The sequence below is a fragment of the Amphiprion ocellaris genome, chromosome 12 (genome assembly GCF_022539595.1).
Source record: "Amphiprion ocellaris isolate individual 3 ecotype Okinawa chromosome 12, ASM2253959v1, whole genome shotgun sequence".
NCBI classification, from domain to species: Eukaryota; Metazoa; Chordata; class Actinopteri; family Pomacentridae; genus Amphiprion; species Amphiprion ocellaris.
Window position 1 is genome coordinate 30,341,580 of NC_072777.1, and position 16,288 is coordinate 30,357,867.

Sequence of the window (16,288 nt, forward strand, 5' to 3'; positions counted from 1 at the left end):
TTGTGTCTAGCTTGCATGTGCTACACATCCAGTATGTACACTACACATACTCGAAAAACTTTGCACGGTGGATTGCCAACTTGTTATTCATGCTGAGGGAGTTTTGTCGCAGACCAAGTGTCTTCCTAGTCCTAACAATTGCAGCATTTTCTTCTGATTTGTCGTTTTGTTTTACTTTTGAAAGAAAAACAAAAGAGAGCCTAAATAAGAAATCCTCATACTTGATAGATCTTTGTGAATGAGACCTCTTGAATCCCACTTTGTACTACTATGCGAATATTTTCCACCAAAACCAATTCACTGCGAGAAAGACACTCGACGCTTGTTTACATTTTTGTATTTAGGCCCATCGTGGAACATTTAAAGCTAATGAAAGTCAGCGTGCTGTCTTCAGAATGTGATGTGTTCTCATTTGAAGTCTAAATACAAGATTTGTACTTGGTGGACGGTAGTGTTGATAATTCACTGTAGCTCAGGATTAGTGATTTCAGACTCACAGCTGACAAAGACTGAAGGAAACCTGGTAGAAGACACTTTGAAAACACAGACGAGGCATCCGATGTGAGAGTAGGCACATCTGATGCACAGATAACAGAGGGAGTACAGTGGAGCCACCACAGGTCAGCCACATACGGGTCTCTATATAAAGGGATTTAATGAAACAGGCATGAAAAACATCTCTGCCCTTTACAAATCACGCCAAATCCAGTGAATCCTGCTTTTAAATATGAATATATATGAACAGTACAACATGTAACACCATTGGCATGTGGATGGAGAACAGTTGCAGCACCCTCATCGGCTTCTGACCTGAAATATTCGTTTCAGCGCATCTTTAATTTTAATTGTACTTTTACTTCTTCATTTGGGTTCTAGTTATGTAATTTTCTTTGTTTTTAGATTAGAAAAAATTCAGACAGTATTTTAGTACAGTTTAATACCACCAGTAACATCATAAGCTCTTCCCTAATTGTTTTTTTTTTAAATCAGTTAAACCCTCATTCCAGATGGCAAAACCTCAACCTCCTCAACTTTATGAGCTCGCCTTGTCATAGGTGAGTGAGTAGCCGACATGTATTATACAGCGTAAAACCTCACAGTTAACAATGCATTCCTTTAAATATATCTGTGTTATGTACAGCTATTTTGTATTATTTTATAACATATTCTTCTGTAATCGTCCGGTGCACAGACAATCGCTATACACATGTCAATAAACCAGTTTTAAAAATTGCCGTGCTGTTTGTCTTTTTCTTCAAGATCAGCACAAAGTCAAAAATTATGATTATCAAACAGAATATGGTATAGAAAGGAGCTAAAAGGTGTGTTGTGGTTCCAGCAGAGGGAGCTCTCTACCAGCTCTCAGGCCAACTGAGGGACGCTGCAGTTGCTGCCAGTTGCATCACCTCTAAAATAATCATCTGTTTTAATGAGCAGTTTTGGCACCAGCGTAAGGTACATCACCACGCAAATGTGATAAGAAGCCGCAAATGTGTGCAAAATTAGCTTGATTTTAAATAGCAATTTAAAAAGACTTTGTAAAGAATGCAGAATGTCTGGTGAAAGCTCAAACTGCGAATGAAGTCTACGCTCCTAAAGACCTTCTGAGAGTGGTGTTATTCAGAAGTTTGTATCGCACTTAAACCATGAGGAGGAGGCCTTTTTTCTGTCAGAGAAGCCTGTTTCATGGGTATGTCAGCGATACACCACATTTAAAGTCTTTCAGAGCACAGGAAGGAGGAAAACTACAGGCCTGCTAAAACTCTAAGACACTGGTTAACCTTTCGCATCTGACGTACCTCCACAAGCCTGACAAATGGACTGAAGAACACCTTCACCAACATCACCTTGCATGCGCCAACGTGTTGATTTAACTCATACTGGATGCTACTTAACAATTATATAAAATTATATATAACTATATAAAAACGGAATTATGTTCAAATTATTTTCATGCAGTTGTACTGTAACTAAAGATTTTGGTCAGTTATTGTTAAGTTTGTATATATTTTAACATTAATCCTTTACTTTAATCTTTCAGCTGTTTCAACTGTTTATGCATACTGTTAAATGTTCAGTTTATCTTGAACGCAGTCAATTAACAATTTCCAACTGTTTCGCCATACTTTTACAGTTTTTAGTTGTTTATCTATGCTTTTAATTAACGATTTCAGCTATTTATCTACTTTCAGCTTACATTTTCAACTGCTAATCTATACTATTAATTAACAGTTTTAAGTGCTAGCTGTATTTTCAGTTAAACTTTACCCTTTTATCCCCATATTATGCTAGCTATCTCAACTGCTTATCCATTATATTTAGCTAACAGTTTAATTTGTTTATCCACAGCCTAGTGTTAGCTAGCCATTTCTACTGATAGCATTACCGTTAGCTCACGATGGTGGCTGTTAGCTGTACTTTCAGCTAGACATTTCAACTGTCCGTTATATATGTACACACGTGGACAAATATGTTGGCACCCCTCGGTTAATGAAAGAAAAACCCACAATGGTCACAGAAATAATTTGAATCTGACATAAGTAATAATAAATAAAAATTCTATGAAAAATTCAGACGTCCAGGTAAAAGCCGCCTATTGGCTGATTCATTGCCGGGCTGCAGGTGATTGGTCGATAGCAACCCATTCAAAAAGAGCCAAAATGGCGCTGATGCCGAGCGGAAAATTAGACGTCTTACTCTCCTTTCCTCTCCAGCAGAAATTACATTTGGTCTGCTCACCTGTAGATTTCTACCACACAGGTGACTTTGTTGAACTTTAGGAGTTTGTAGAGGTGAACAGCCATTTCTTTTTAAATTGTCTTCTCGTCTTTATTTTCCACAGGTTGGTAAGGTCCTGTATTTTGGTTGACAGTTTTGGTCATCTTGTTTGGGTAATGTAGATAGATGCGTTTGTTATTTAGGTCTTTGTCCACCCAGAAAGTTTTTTTTTTTTTTTCTGTTTAGTACTGCAAATGTATTGTAAATAAAAACACCTATTATACAGTCTCAACAACCTGTATCTGTGGCTGCGTTCTTACCCCACGTTTAGTTAATAGTTTCAAGTGTTTATCCACAGCCGACTGTTAGCTAACAGTGTAACCTGTTTAACAAACTTTTAGCTAACAGTTTAAGCTAACAGCTATACTTTTAGGTAGCTATTTCAGCCACTTATTCCATTTTTCACCATTACCTGTTTGTTTTAGTCATTTGTGCATCTGTTTTAGCTGTCCGTTTCTACTGCTTGTTTGTTTTGGTTAACTTTTCTGTTAAACCTGCCATGCCCCTATCTATTTTTTTAATAAAACTGCATGTTGTGTTTGTTTTAGATGGGCCAGTATTTCCATGTACCTTGGCTACTGCAGAAGTATCCCAAGAGACACTGCTCTAAGAGGTAAGATAGACATGAAATGCACTCTTAATTTCAATTCAATGAGTCGTAATGTGTCACATTCTTAGCTGTGAGGATGCAAAGAAGTTTGTTTAGATGGCAATTCAAAAATACCTCCAATTTTCTAATAATGTATATGGGTCAATATATAATTCAGGGACTTTTGAAGATATATCTTGCATACATTTTTTTTAAGTAGAAAAACTAATGTTTTTTATGTTCACTGTGATCATGTCTTTACAAATTCAAGAGTTTTTTTTTTATTATGGAAACACAATTATTAATAAAAAAATGTGAGGATATCACTAAAATATCAAGTAAATAGCCAACCCAATTTAATAACAACCACCTTCTAATTAGCTAAACAATAATAAAATGAGCTTAAAAAAGTTTAAAGGTTTCAGTCAGGGATGATACAAGAAAATTTCCAAGTCACTGAATATCTCTTGAAGTACAATTAAACATATTATTAAGAAATAAAAGGAATATGGCAAATGTGTTAATCTACATAGAACAGTTAGTCCTCAAAAAAGTGACTGCGCAAGAGACAACTGAGGAAGGCCACCAAGACACCTATGAGTCCTCTGTAGGAGTTACAGGCTTCAGCGGATGAGATTAGAGAGACTGTTCATACAGCAACTGGGTCAATATATAATTGAGGGGCTTTTGAAGTCATGGGATATATCTTGCATATATTTTTATTAAAAGTAAAAAACTAATGTTCTTTAGGTTCGTTATGATCATGTCTTTACATTTATTTATTTATTTATTTTTGATCATGTCTTTACAAATTCCATAATTACTTATTATGGAAACAATCACTTATAAAAATGACTGGATATCACTAAAATGTCAACTAAATAACCGTCCCAATTTAATAACAACCACCTTCTAATTGGCTAAACAATAATAAAATAAGCTTATTCAAAAATTGTCTTCATTGTGTTCTTTCTATTAAGTTGAGATAATCATGACAGATATTTCTTTTTTGACAATGTATCAAATTTTATATGGAAAATAACAAATGAATCACTTTCAACTAAGTTACCCATTACAAAAACACCTCTCAAGGAAGTGTGTTAATTCCAAATCACATGACCTGCTCCACATGATGTCATTTTCCTCCTGAAGAAAAGACTGGCAAGACTCCAAGGCTTTCTTAGTTATTTAATATAAAGTAGTGTGTGAGTCAAGTGTGGATTTATGGCATGTCATCAGGTTTACTACAATATCTTTATAAATAACTTTCAATTGTGTATATAATATTTAGTAGAATCTTTCTGTAAAAATGCCATGTGGTGTTTGGTTATAGGCGGCCATGTTGATTTTAGGCCTGAAACCAGCAAAAACGTCTACTATGATACCTGTCAACTGTGTTACAAAAGTCCCACGATTATTTATTGACCCATATGGTTTTTGTACTTTGGCACTTAACTTTTTCATTTAATTGCACTCAAAAATGGAAAATACACTTCACTAAGGCATTATAGCAATATGGAACATCCTATTCACACAACAGATGCATTGTACAGATAAACAGTGACTGTAACTGAGATATTCTGAGAAGAAGGAACATGGTAACACCACTGCTCATTTAGAGAGTTGATGCCTATAATCAAGATAAATAGAATCAGATCAGAATCAGAAAGCTTTTAGTGAGGAATTTGACTTAGTGTATAGAGAGCAGTTCCTAGCAACAACAGATAGTAAAAGAATAAATAAACAAATCTAAATCTGCGAATTCTAAATAAGAAATGCTACAAGTGTAAGACTTACTGTGTAAAAGTAAGTGTAAAATCAGGTTAATAAACTAGAATATTTTTAAATTACAATATTGCACATTAGAGTATTGCACATGAGGTTTGAATACTGTATATGTATTTAATATTGCACTGACAGAAGTCCTTAATGATTTTCTGATTAGGACAGTGATGTGTGTCTCAAAGAAGGCTCCTGTGTCAAAATCCAGCTGGAAACTGTGTACGCTTGTGATTTTTGTGCTGCCTTAGTGGTGTGTATTCCTGACTTCATTTGGTTTTAAACAGAGAAACCTTAGAGCCAAATAGCATTCCGGCATAGGAACACTATAAGGAGGAACAAGGATGTTTAAAGGGTGCCCAGCAGCTCTTATTTTTTTCATTGTGGGCCCCCAAGCACGGATATGTGGCCATGTTCTGTTTGTGTGCGTCAGGGGACGTAGCACAGATGATGGCGGTAGCGTTTACAGCTGAATTCTCTGTGGAGGGATTTGTAGGTTTTGATCCTAGCTAATTAATGTGAATCTCTCTATGGGAGCAACGGTATCTGTGAAGTTTGAAGGGGACTTTCCTGCCCCTGTGTGTGTTTTCATGCCTATGTGTGTGTGTGTGTGTGTGTGTGTGTGTGTGTGTGTGTAAAATGTGTCGTTTAAGTTTGTGTGTGTGTGTTAATCAAAGGCTGTGAAATCTGAACTCTCTGCGGACTCTCTCTGCTCTCATGGTGGCAGGGGGGCCGTTCATGCCATTGTTCCATCAATCCACCCATTAACTACAAACACTGGGAAACTTTAATTAAGCTGGGGCCGCAGACGATTAATTAACTTTAAGACTTTCACCCCTTTTTTTCTTCCCTTCTAAACATTTCACTAAGTCACCGAGCCTCAGGAAGTGTTAATATAGCCACATAAATCACAAATCCAATTAAAGGCAATATTAAGGCATCACAATCTGCTGTCCGTGTTCTTCTAGTCTTATAAGACTATTCTCTTTTGTGGCTTGACTAGCGGTGAATGCCGGCACACGTAAGCCGGGCAGAAAGCATTAAACAGGGGTTAAGAGTTGTAATAAGTTTGATTATTTTATGGAGTTTATTATGCTGTGTTATCCTGTTAGGGAGGCGATGTTGTGGCGGTGGATTGGTAATCCAGACTGTCTTGTGTCTCTCCTGCTCTGCCACCATGGATGAGAATATGGCAGAGGAGGGAATCTGTTCAGCAGCTGTCACATTCAGCTCATCTGGCTGTCTGGGAGATACTTTCTCATTTTGTTGGTTATGAGAAGCCCAATAGTGACGCAGCTGCACCTTGCGTGTCTTTATGAACTCACTAGTCCCTCTCCAAATCCACATATGTACATATTTTTACAAGGATGTGCATTTTGCTAACAATTTTTAAAACAATTCATGCGCATTAATGAAGCTAGCTGACATTGTGGTCACTTAATATTTCTGGAAATGTGGTAGTTTTAGCAACCTGCTGGACTTGTAGTGGAAAATGTGGATGATAAATACAGTGATCCCAGTATTTTCTGACTGCATCCTGAATGTTTAAATTGGACAGTGCTTGCAAACTGTGTACGAAAAGCACAAATATCCACGTGATGTATAAATTGTACATACTGAGTAAAAATATATACAGTCATGGAGAGTATGCCAGGACGCATGGCTGCAGTCCTGTGTGTATCTTGTGACTAAAACAGACAGAAAAGAAAACATGGAATGCCTAAAAGCTGTTTTTGGCAGTATAATGCCATAGCTATTGATTTAAGAACTTATGTAATTTTGGTTATTATCAGGAAAACCATGGAAAGTGGCTAGATATCAGCTCTTAAATTAAACTCTTATGAGCTATATTTGTTGTGATCATTGTATTTGTCCAAACAAATATACCTTTAGTGGTATCAGGCATTAAAATGAACAAGAAATTGAAGAAAACAAGGGTGGCCTACTGGTTTTTTCCATGACTGTAGATCTAAATGCCATCTAAAGCAAAATAACATTTTAGGTGCGTTTACCCATCTTGCAGCATATAAGAAGGTCTTACAGCCTCTTTCAAATCTATTTTGTTTTCGATGCAGAAATACAAATCCCCTACAAAATCACCCGTCATTCTAGAATGAATAATTCACTTCAGATTCGTGAAGAAAATTTCAGGTTTTCTTCATATCACAGAAAAACTAAATATTTCCATATAATCTTTTTCCAGAATCATGCAGCCCCACTTCCAACCATTCAACAGATTTTCTTGTAAAATTACAGAATAATGCTTAAATGTATTTTGTACACTACTGTTAGAAATTGGATGTATTTTTTTTAATACTTTTATTGCAGTGTACAGAACGAGCTGTCAATCCCTCAGTATTTTGCTGTTGAGTCTGTTTAGCCTCCATGCTGATGAGCATAGAGCTTCTGCTGCTGCTAAATGAATGTAGGCCAAATGTTTCTCCGTTCCCACATCTTCCCAAAGTTCCTCACGCTGCTCTCACTGCGTGACCAATACCAGCCCCGAGGAGGCATCGTCGTAATTCCCTGTAAATGACAACTAATGAAGATGGTCGTTCCTCTCATTACTTTTTGTCTTTGAGGCTGTCAGTTGTTGCGAGCTTTTATTTCACTTTCTCGCTATCTGCTCACTGTTTTTCCCCCTCCTCAGCACCTTCAGCGGTCAGGGATGAACGCTCCCTTTCTCCGGCTGTATCAAGCACACGCTCAATTAGCATCGCATGGTAGGTGAGAGCCGTTTTGAAAACATTTCTCATTACACCTTATCGCTGGGGCACAGAGGGGGGGCAACACGAAGCAAATTAGAGGGGTGAATGAGAACCGGAGAGCGAAGGGAAGGAGGGGAGGGCTGCAGACATCAAAGTGTTCCCGCTCTATTTAAATTGAGTGATCTTGTGTGAAAGATCCCCACTACATAAAGATTAACCCCATCCTCCCTCCCACACTCTCACACGGCTAATATCTCACACCCGCATACCCTTGGATTTATGTGTCAGGGGTTAATAGCTATGAGGATGAGGACACTGGGGGGTTCGTGTGGGGTGTCCCTGCGAGCGCACATATATGTGGGATGTGATGTAGGCAGGGACGCTTGTGTGTCTTGAGTGGAAGGGAGATCACAGCGAGAGAGGCTCAGTTTCATCTCAGACTGACATGTTACAAATCCCGGCAGCAGCACCGCTGAGCAGACCTGCCAGCACTCCTCAGGAAAACACTGACACACTCAACGTGGAGCTGATGTGTCGCCTGTTTTCCACCGGTTTCATCATGTCCTTTAGCGAGATGCAAATTTTTCCTTTCCTTTTCATTGCACCGTAGAAAGTGGAGCTCGTGGTGTCTGTGTGGGTTTGCGAGGCTTTCATTCCCTGTTTGTGCAGATATGTTTTCCTTCTACCTGTTTGTCTTTTGAGTGTATAAAAAGAGTGCATCCTCTGTCTTCCCCGAGTTGTCTTTTTACCGGGCGCCTGCTCAATCCCACCCGGTGGATTAGTGACGTCGGCGGCGGCGCTCACCCTCTCGCTCTGATAAGGGCGTTGCGCCGCTGCCTCCCGCTCTCTGCTCCCCGTGCTCAATTTCAGATAGTGCTAATGGAATCTGTCCTGCGCGATTGTAATGCGAGCGAGACTCATTTTCCACGGAGCTTGGAGCTGTCAGCTTGGCAGGACGGTGGGGTGGGGCGGGGGTTTGGGAGAGGAGGAAGGGAGAAGCAGTGAAGAGAGGGTGGAGGATGAGGAAGGAGAGGAGGGTGATGATGATGAAGAGGAGGGTGTGTGTTGCCTGACATGCGTTATAGTGGAACTCCTCCCTCTTGTCAGAAAGCTGTTGTGTAGCGTCCCACATGCTGCCCATCACACCTGCACACACACAAACACACACACACATCTCCAGGTTTGGTTTTCGCCACAACAGGTTGAATTCTCAGTTGAAGCCTCAGTGATTTCTCGTCTAACCATGCAGATAGTTTTGGTTTGTGTCCCAGTTTTAGGAGTACAGAGCCTATAGTACTGGCAACACTTGAACGTTTTTCTCTTTAATTGCTTTTCAAGTGACAGGTCATTTAAGATCTCAAAATTACTCTTTCGTGTTAAAATGAATATAGATTTCTACAAAGTAATGACAATTAAGGGAATAAAATTTTAAATTGTGTAAAACAAAAGTGTTTGCAGAAGTATTAATTAACTTAATTCAACACAGCTGCAGCCAATTGATGATGCTCGAAGTCACACAATCAGTGAAATGGAGATCATCTGAGTGCAGTAAATGTGTCTCAGTGATTGTATCTGGAATGTTCAGCCACTGGTGAATCAGTACTTCTGGATAGAACAAAGGAACACTTGAAGTCACTCTTTTAAAAGGATACTGAAAAGTTTAAGTCAGGGGATGACACAAGAAATTTTCCAAATCACTGAATATCCCTGTAAGTACAGTTAAACACATCATTTAAAAAATGGAAGGAATATGCCAAATGTGTTAATCTGCATAGAGCAGGTCGTCCTCAGGAAAAGTGACTGTGCAAGAAAGAGATGACTGAGGGAGGCCACCAAGACATCTATGAGTCCTCTGTAGGAGTTACAGGCTTCAGCAGCTGAGATTGGAGAGACTGTTGGTACAACAACTGGGTCAATGTATAATTGAGGGACTTTTGAAGTCCATGGGATATATCTTGCATACATTTTTATTAAAAGTAAAAAAAACAAATTTTTTTATGTTCATTATGATCGTGTCTTTACAAATTTCATATTTATTTATTATGGAAACAATCACTTATTATTGAAAAATGACTGGATATCACTAAAATGTCAATGAAATAACTGATTGAATTTAATAGCAACCACCTTCTAATTAGCTAAACAATAATAAAATGAGCTTATTCAAAAAACGTTTTGATTGTGTTCTTTTTATTAAGTTGAGATAATCATGACAGATGTTTCTTTTTTGACAATATATCAAATTTTATATGGAAAATACCAAATTGTATCTGTGTCTGAGAAATCATTTTCCACTAAGTTATCCATTACAAAAACACCTCTCAAGGAAGTGTGTTAATTCCACATCACATGACCTGCTCCACATGATGTCATTTCCTCCTGAAGAAAAGACTGGCAAGACTCCAAGGCTTTCTGAGTTATTTAATATAAAGTAGTGTGTGAGTCAAGTGTGGATTTATGGCACGTCAACAGGTTTACTACAATATCTTTATGAATAACTTTCAATTTGAATTTTACTCAGTTGTATATATAATATTTAGAGGAATCTTTTTCTAAAATGCCATGTGGTGTTTGGTTATAGGCGGCCATGTTGATTTTAGACCTGAAAACAGCAAAAATGTCAACTATGATACCTGTCAACTATGTTTAAAAAAAATCCTACAATAATATACTGACCCATCTGTTGCCTGTTCTTCACCAGTTAAAGTCTGACAGACACCAAACACTGCCCATCATCACAAACACATCATACCCACATTAAAACCTAGGGGTGAATACTAGCTTCACAGAAGTCATCGGTGTCTTGGTGGCCTCCCTCACTAGTCTCTTTCTTGCATGGTCACGGTCAAAAACCTGACACCTGATCACTTATAGGTCATTATTCTTAAGTAAAGACAGTCTTTAACTTCAATAGATGAAATGTCCAGAGGTTATGTAGAAAAAGTGCAGTGTAATACAACTGGTGTTGCAGTAAACTAGAGATAATTAGTTTAAAAGGTAAATTTATGTTTTGATTAAAATGACATTTCTTTATGTACAATGTAATTACTTCATATGTTGTAATAACTGAAAATAAAATCCATTTCTGGTTACACCCAACATGTGAGTTATCACAACCTTCAGAGTGGATTAAGTGTGGATTATTTTGGGCTTTTTACTGCAATTATATGTCAAGTCCTATTTTTGTATTTAAAAACTGCCACCATGGAGGTTCTGAAAAAGTCCAACAGAAAAACTATAGTTAGGGCTGTACGATATGCAGAAAAAAACATCATATTGCAATTATTTTGATGAATATTGCAATATGAGTCATGAGTTTAGTGGAAATTTTAGCTTTTTAAATTTTTTTGGGAAAAAAGATGATGTAATTTGTCTTCCAGTTTTTACAAAACGGGCATTTTCTCAAGTTGTGGAGAATATGATTCTCCACAGAAGGGAATGTGATAGGTCCCTTCTGTAGTAACAGAATGCTTCATTTATTATGATATGTTGTGATTCATTTTACCTTCATTTGAAGGACTGTAGCGCCTTCAATTTGGATGTTTCACTTGACCATATTGCAATATTGATAATATTTTCATTAATCGTTCAGCCCTACTGTTACAGGTCAGAAGAAGGTCCATGCACCTACCAAATAAGTCAGTTAATTCAGTTCAGTAGGCTTTAATTAATTCTCTTTTATTCTTCTAGTGTTTTCAAAGGTAACATTTTGATCCAAAAAAATTATCCCCAGGCCAAAAAAAAAAAATAAAAAATTTGTTTCTTACACAGGCAATAATCAACTCAAGTCATTATCACCTGCTGCTGTTTTTGTTTTCTCCTTTTTGATCAGCGGGTGACAATGATTTGAGCTGATTATCTCTTTGGCCTGAGGTGAATCTTTTGCAAACACTGCTTTTGAAGAGAAATCTTTAAAAGAGAATTAAATTACTTATTTAGAGGCTATAATTGTGCAGACCTTTTTCTGACCTGTAGTTTTTGCTTTCTTGCACCTTAGAGACGTTTGGTTGAATCTGTGCACGGTTGGGAGTTCTCTTTTGTGATGTTTTTGCAACGGAAAATGTGACTTAACATAAAAACAAGCCAGCAAAATCTGCACATATTTGCAGCTTTAAAGTGTGGACACCTTTTCTTTGACCTAAAACTGCCATCAAACAATCATATTTTATTATTTGCAAGAAAGGATTACATTTGTGCGGTTAGTATTTGTCAGTAAAATCACCTCATGAGCAATTTTTTTATTTCTGTTTTAATACATTAAATGCAGTTTAGATGCCAATTTGTCAGATTTGAAGTGACGTGTCCCCAGAGATATTTGCATTTTCTGTCCTAATATAATTTTGTCCGCATGTGATGCTGTGTGTAAATGTGTTTTAAACAGCAGCCTGCAGGTGGCAGTGTTTGCATGATGAACAATGTAAGAGCGGCCTTTAAACACTGACCATTTCTCCTCACTGGACTCCTGTATTGTCGCAGCTTTGCTCTATTCTCTTTTACCTGATCTCCTCCTTATTCTTTGTCTTTGCTATTTCTCTTTTTTGTTTTCAGAAGTGCAGCTCTCTTCACACATCTACTGAGTGCTGTATATTTTTCTTTTTGGCCACATTCCCATTCAAGCTTCTTTGCACAAACCGTGTTTTTATTGGGGAATTAATTAAAGGAATTTACACAGGGCTGGTCAGTTCATTCAGGTCAGGCCGTACGAGTCATACTGAGATGCTCTCTCTCTCTGTCTCCCAATCTCTGCTCATTCAGCGACGCTCTGCACAGCAAAGGGAAGGAAATACCAATTTGGCAGCGTTACAGGGATTACAGTGGTAGTGGGCAACTTTAATCCGGGACAGACTGTGGCATTTGTCTGCACTTAAAACTGTCATCAGTCCTGCCCTTCATCTATTGGCCTGTCACCCCTGTCCCATCCGGTTAAAAAAAAAAAAAAAAAAAGAACACGAAACACTGCTGGAGCTGATTAGACTCTATAAAATAAATGAATAAATGGCAACCTAAATCTCACAGCCAGTCGTTGACACAGCCAGGGCCCGCATTACTGCTACCGCAAGAGTTTAGCGTGTCGACAGACCCTTCTTCTGCAGACGTTGAATGAAATGTCTAACCATCAACCAGTGATTTGGGGTATTTTGATCCTAATAAATAATGTGTAGTCCGGCTTTCGATGTTGGTGAATAACGTCAATGTTTCCCGAAGCTCAGGATGATGAATGTTTTGCTCATCCACAGCGTAAAGATATTCAGTTTGCTGTTGTAGAGGAGGAAAGAAACAAGAAAATATTCACATTTAAGAAGCTGAAATCAAGGAGTTTTACACTGTTTTCTTTATAAAGAAATTACTTTATTAACAAAATAGCTGGTGATTAGTTTAATATTTGGCTAATTGATCAATTGTTGCAGCTCAGATGTGCTGAGAAGTTCACTCAATGTCAGACCTGTGCAGTTTCCTCTTACGCAAGTAGGAAGAAAACTGCAACTGAAGAGCAAACAACCTCTAATGGCCTCAAATCCTGCGTAAGAGGACGTGTGCGCTGCTGCACATACACTCAAACATTGTTGCACACATGCAAAGAGAGCATATGCTTAATCACCACTGGAGTTTCCCAGGAAATAAAAAAGCCTTACTGGATTAAATCCTTCGAGCTGAACATTAGAGAAGTGCAGAGTTCAGCTCTTAGAGGAAAAAAAGGCAAATCATTATCTTGCAGAGAGAGAGAGAGAGAGGGAGAGGAAGAATCAGAGGTTGAAGGCAGCAGACTGTGATACTGAGGAAGAAAGGCGTCACGTTGTGAGGAAGACAGACTGATAAAAGAAGGAAGCCATCGGCGGAGGAAGAGAGAAAGGGCCCCACAAATTGGCAAAGGGAAGTCAGGGTGTCTCTGCTTTGCATTTCATTTACATGGCTGGCCGTATCGACCAATCGGATTGGGAGCAGAGCCCGAGGCTTAGGAAGGCGAATAAAGACTCCAAATGCCTTCACTGCTCTCATCCCTCTCTCTCATAATACCCTGTCTGCCCTTCTTTTCTCTCGCTCCCTCTCTTTTCTCTCCTCACTGTCATAATACCCTTTCTCTCCCCATTCTCTTCTCTCTGGCGTGGTACTATAAGTAGACCCTGTCCGATGTGATAGTGGGATGAGGAGAGGGGAGGGGAGGGGAGAGGTGAGGTGAGGAGGAAGGGGGGAGTGTAGCGATGACTTTTTCTGCCACCCACTAAAAAGTAAAAAGCAATGTGTGTTGTTGCCTTTGTGGGCATATTTGCAGGGGCACGTGCACACGTGTTGTGTTTTTGCTTTTTCAGATGAAGAAAAAAAACAGACTCGGGCAGAAGTAATGTTTTTCTGGTGTTTATTTGTTAATATTGTTGTGTTGTGTAGGAGTGTTTTGTGTTGCTCACCTCCATGTCCTGCACGATTTGAAGCAAGCTTGTAAAAAGTCGCAAGAAAATTGAAAAAAGCAAAGAAAATGCGGCTTGGTTTTGTTTTAATTCACTGTTTTGGGATGAATAAACTAGGCTGCATAGAGTTGTCAGAAGGTGGCGCTATAGGCTACGTAACTCTAATACATGAAGCTAGCACCTGGTGGCCATAATTACGACACTGAACCTGTGTGGATAGGCCTCAATCAGCTTTTTAAATCTGGCCACACTCAATTTTCACACATTTTTCTTTGTAAAACTGCTCAAGTTCTGTTAAGTTTCACAGAGAATAGTAAGTGAGAAGCTCTTTTCAAATCCAACAGCAAACTTCCAGTTGGATTGAAGTCGGGGTTCTGACTTGGCCCTGCAGAACATTCACCTTTTTGTCTTTAAAATATTTCTTTGTAACTTTGGATATTTACTGTGGATCATGCGTTCATGATTTACAGTGTTTCACATCCACTAAATAGTGTCTATTCTGATGGCCAAAAACTTCAAGTTTGATCTCATCAGACAAAAAAAAAAAAAAACTTTCTTCCTGTTGACTTTAGTCTCCAAAGTATTATCTTGTGAACTCTGATGTGACCTTTTTCTTCAGCAGTGTCTTTCTCTTTGCCATTCTTCCATCTAGCTTTGACTGGTGAAGAACCAACAATAGTTGTTCTATCTCAGCCACTGAAGCTCCTTCAGAGGAGTCATAGGAGTCTTGGTGGCCTCTTTGACTAGTCTCTTTCTCGCTCAGTGACTTAGTTATGAGTAATTTTCCATTGGGACTGCAATACCAGCAGTAGCTAACCTGACAAATTCATTGACACAGAGCAGATGGAAACATACCCAAGAAGGACATAATACATGCTAATTAATTTATAGATGCTCTATAATTAGAAGGAATAATGTAATGTGTAATTACATGGTACATATAGATGACAAGATGATTAGCAGTGATCGCTATCATGTGAGTTTTTTGAAGTGCTATTGATGGTGGGTTTCCTCAGTGGAGCTCCACATCACAGTGATACACTTCCCCTTGAATTCATTTGAATAATGATATGTAGACAGACACATTAGAAAAACCCACGATTGACCTCAGGCACTTCTCACAGGAGGGATGCAACCAGCCACTTAACACGCACACATACACACAGACACACACAGACACACACAAACAAACCTTGAGGGTGCAATTTTGTGCCATATTATAAGTCTAATAATTTACCTTCCCTCCGTGCTTGATGTGCCTCCATCTGCCATCCAAATGAAAATTTAGGGGAAGGAATCAGACAGGAACTCATGGACCTCTGTCATAGATAATAACTATATCCACCACATTAGTGCAGCATATTCAGATGTTCCCTTTGTGCAGTTGTGGAATATGTATCGTGATCTTTTACTTTGTGCTCTGTAACAAATGTACATTTAATAATTTAACACCCCTGGACACCTAAATTTATTTACAATTAAATGAAAAACAATTGTTGTGTGTTTTTGCTTTCCAGCTGATGCTAAAATAAGTGGATATTATAAATGTATCTATTACACATAAAACATAGATACATAGATATGTAATATTAATAACAGATATATACTAATTAGGTCCCACTCTGAGTGGTCATATGAGAAATCAGTGCTTGCAAAAGGTTCCGAGGTACGTATTGAATATGCACAAACCATCATTGGGGGAATTGTTGTGCAATCTCGGCTGCAGTCTGAATCAAAGTGGTATGTTGCGAATTCGCGACAATAGGCCTCAAGAGGTTAGGTAGAGGTACAGGAATACTACCAGCAAATATTGTTATTTGTAAATGAGGTCATCATTGTGCCATAAACAGAATAACCCTCATCAAATTATTGTATTTTCATTTTTTAAATTGCTGATTATACAGTGCTTTAAAAAGGGTTTACCTCTTTTTCAAGTGTTCCTCTTTTATTGCTTTTGATCAATTTAAATTGACTTTTCTAACTACATTTTCCAACAAAGCACTGTTTCATGTCAAAGTAAAAACAGATTT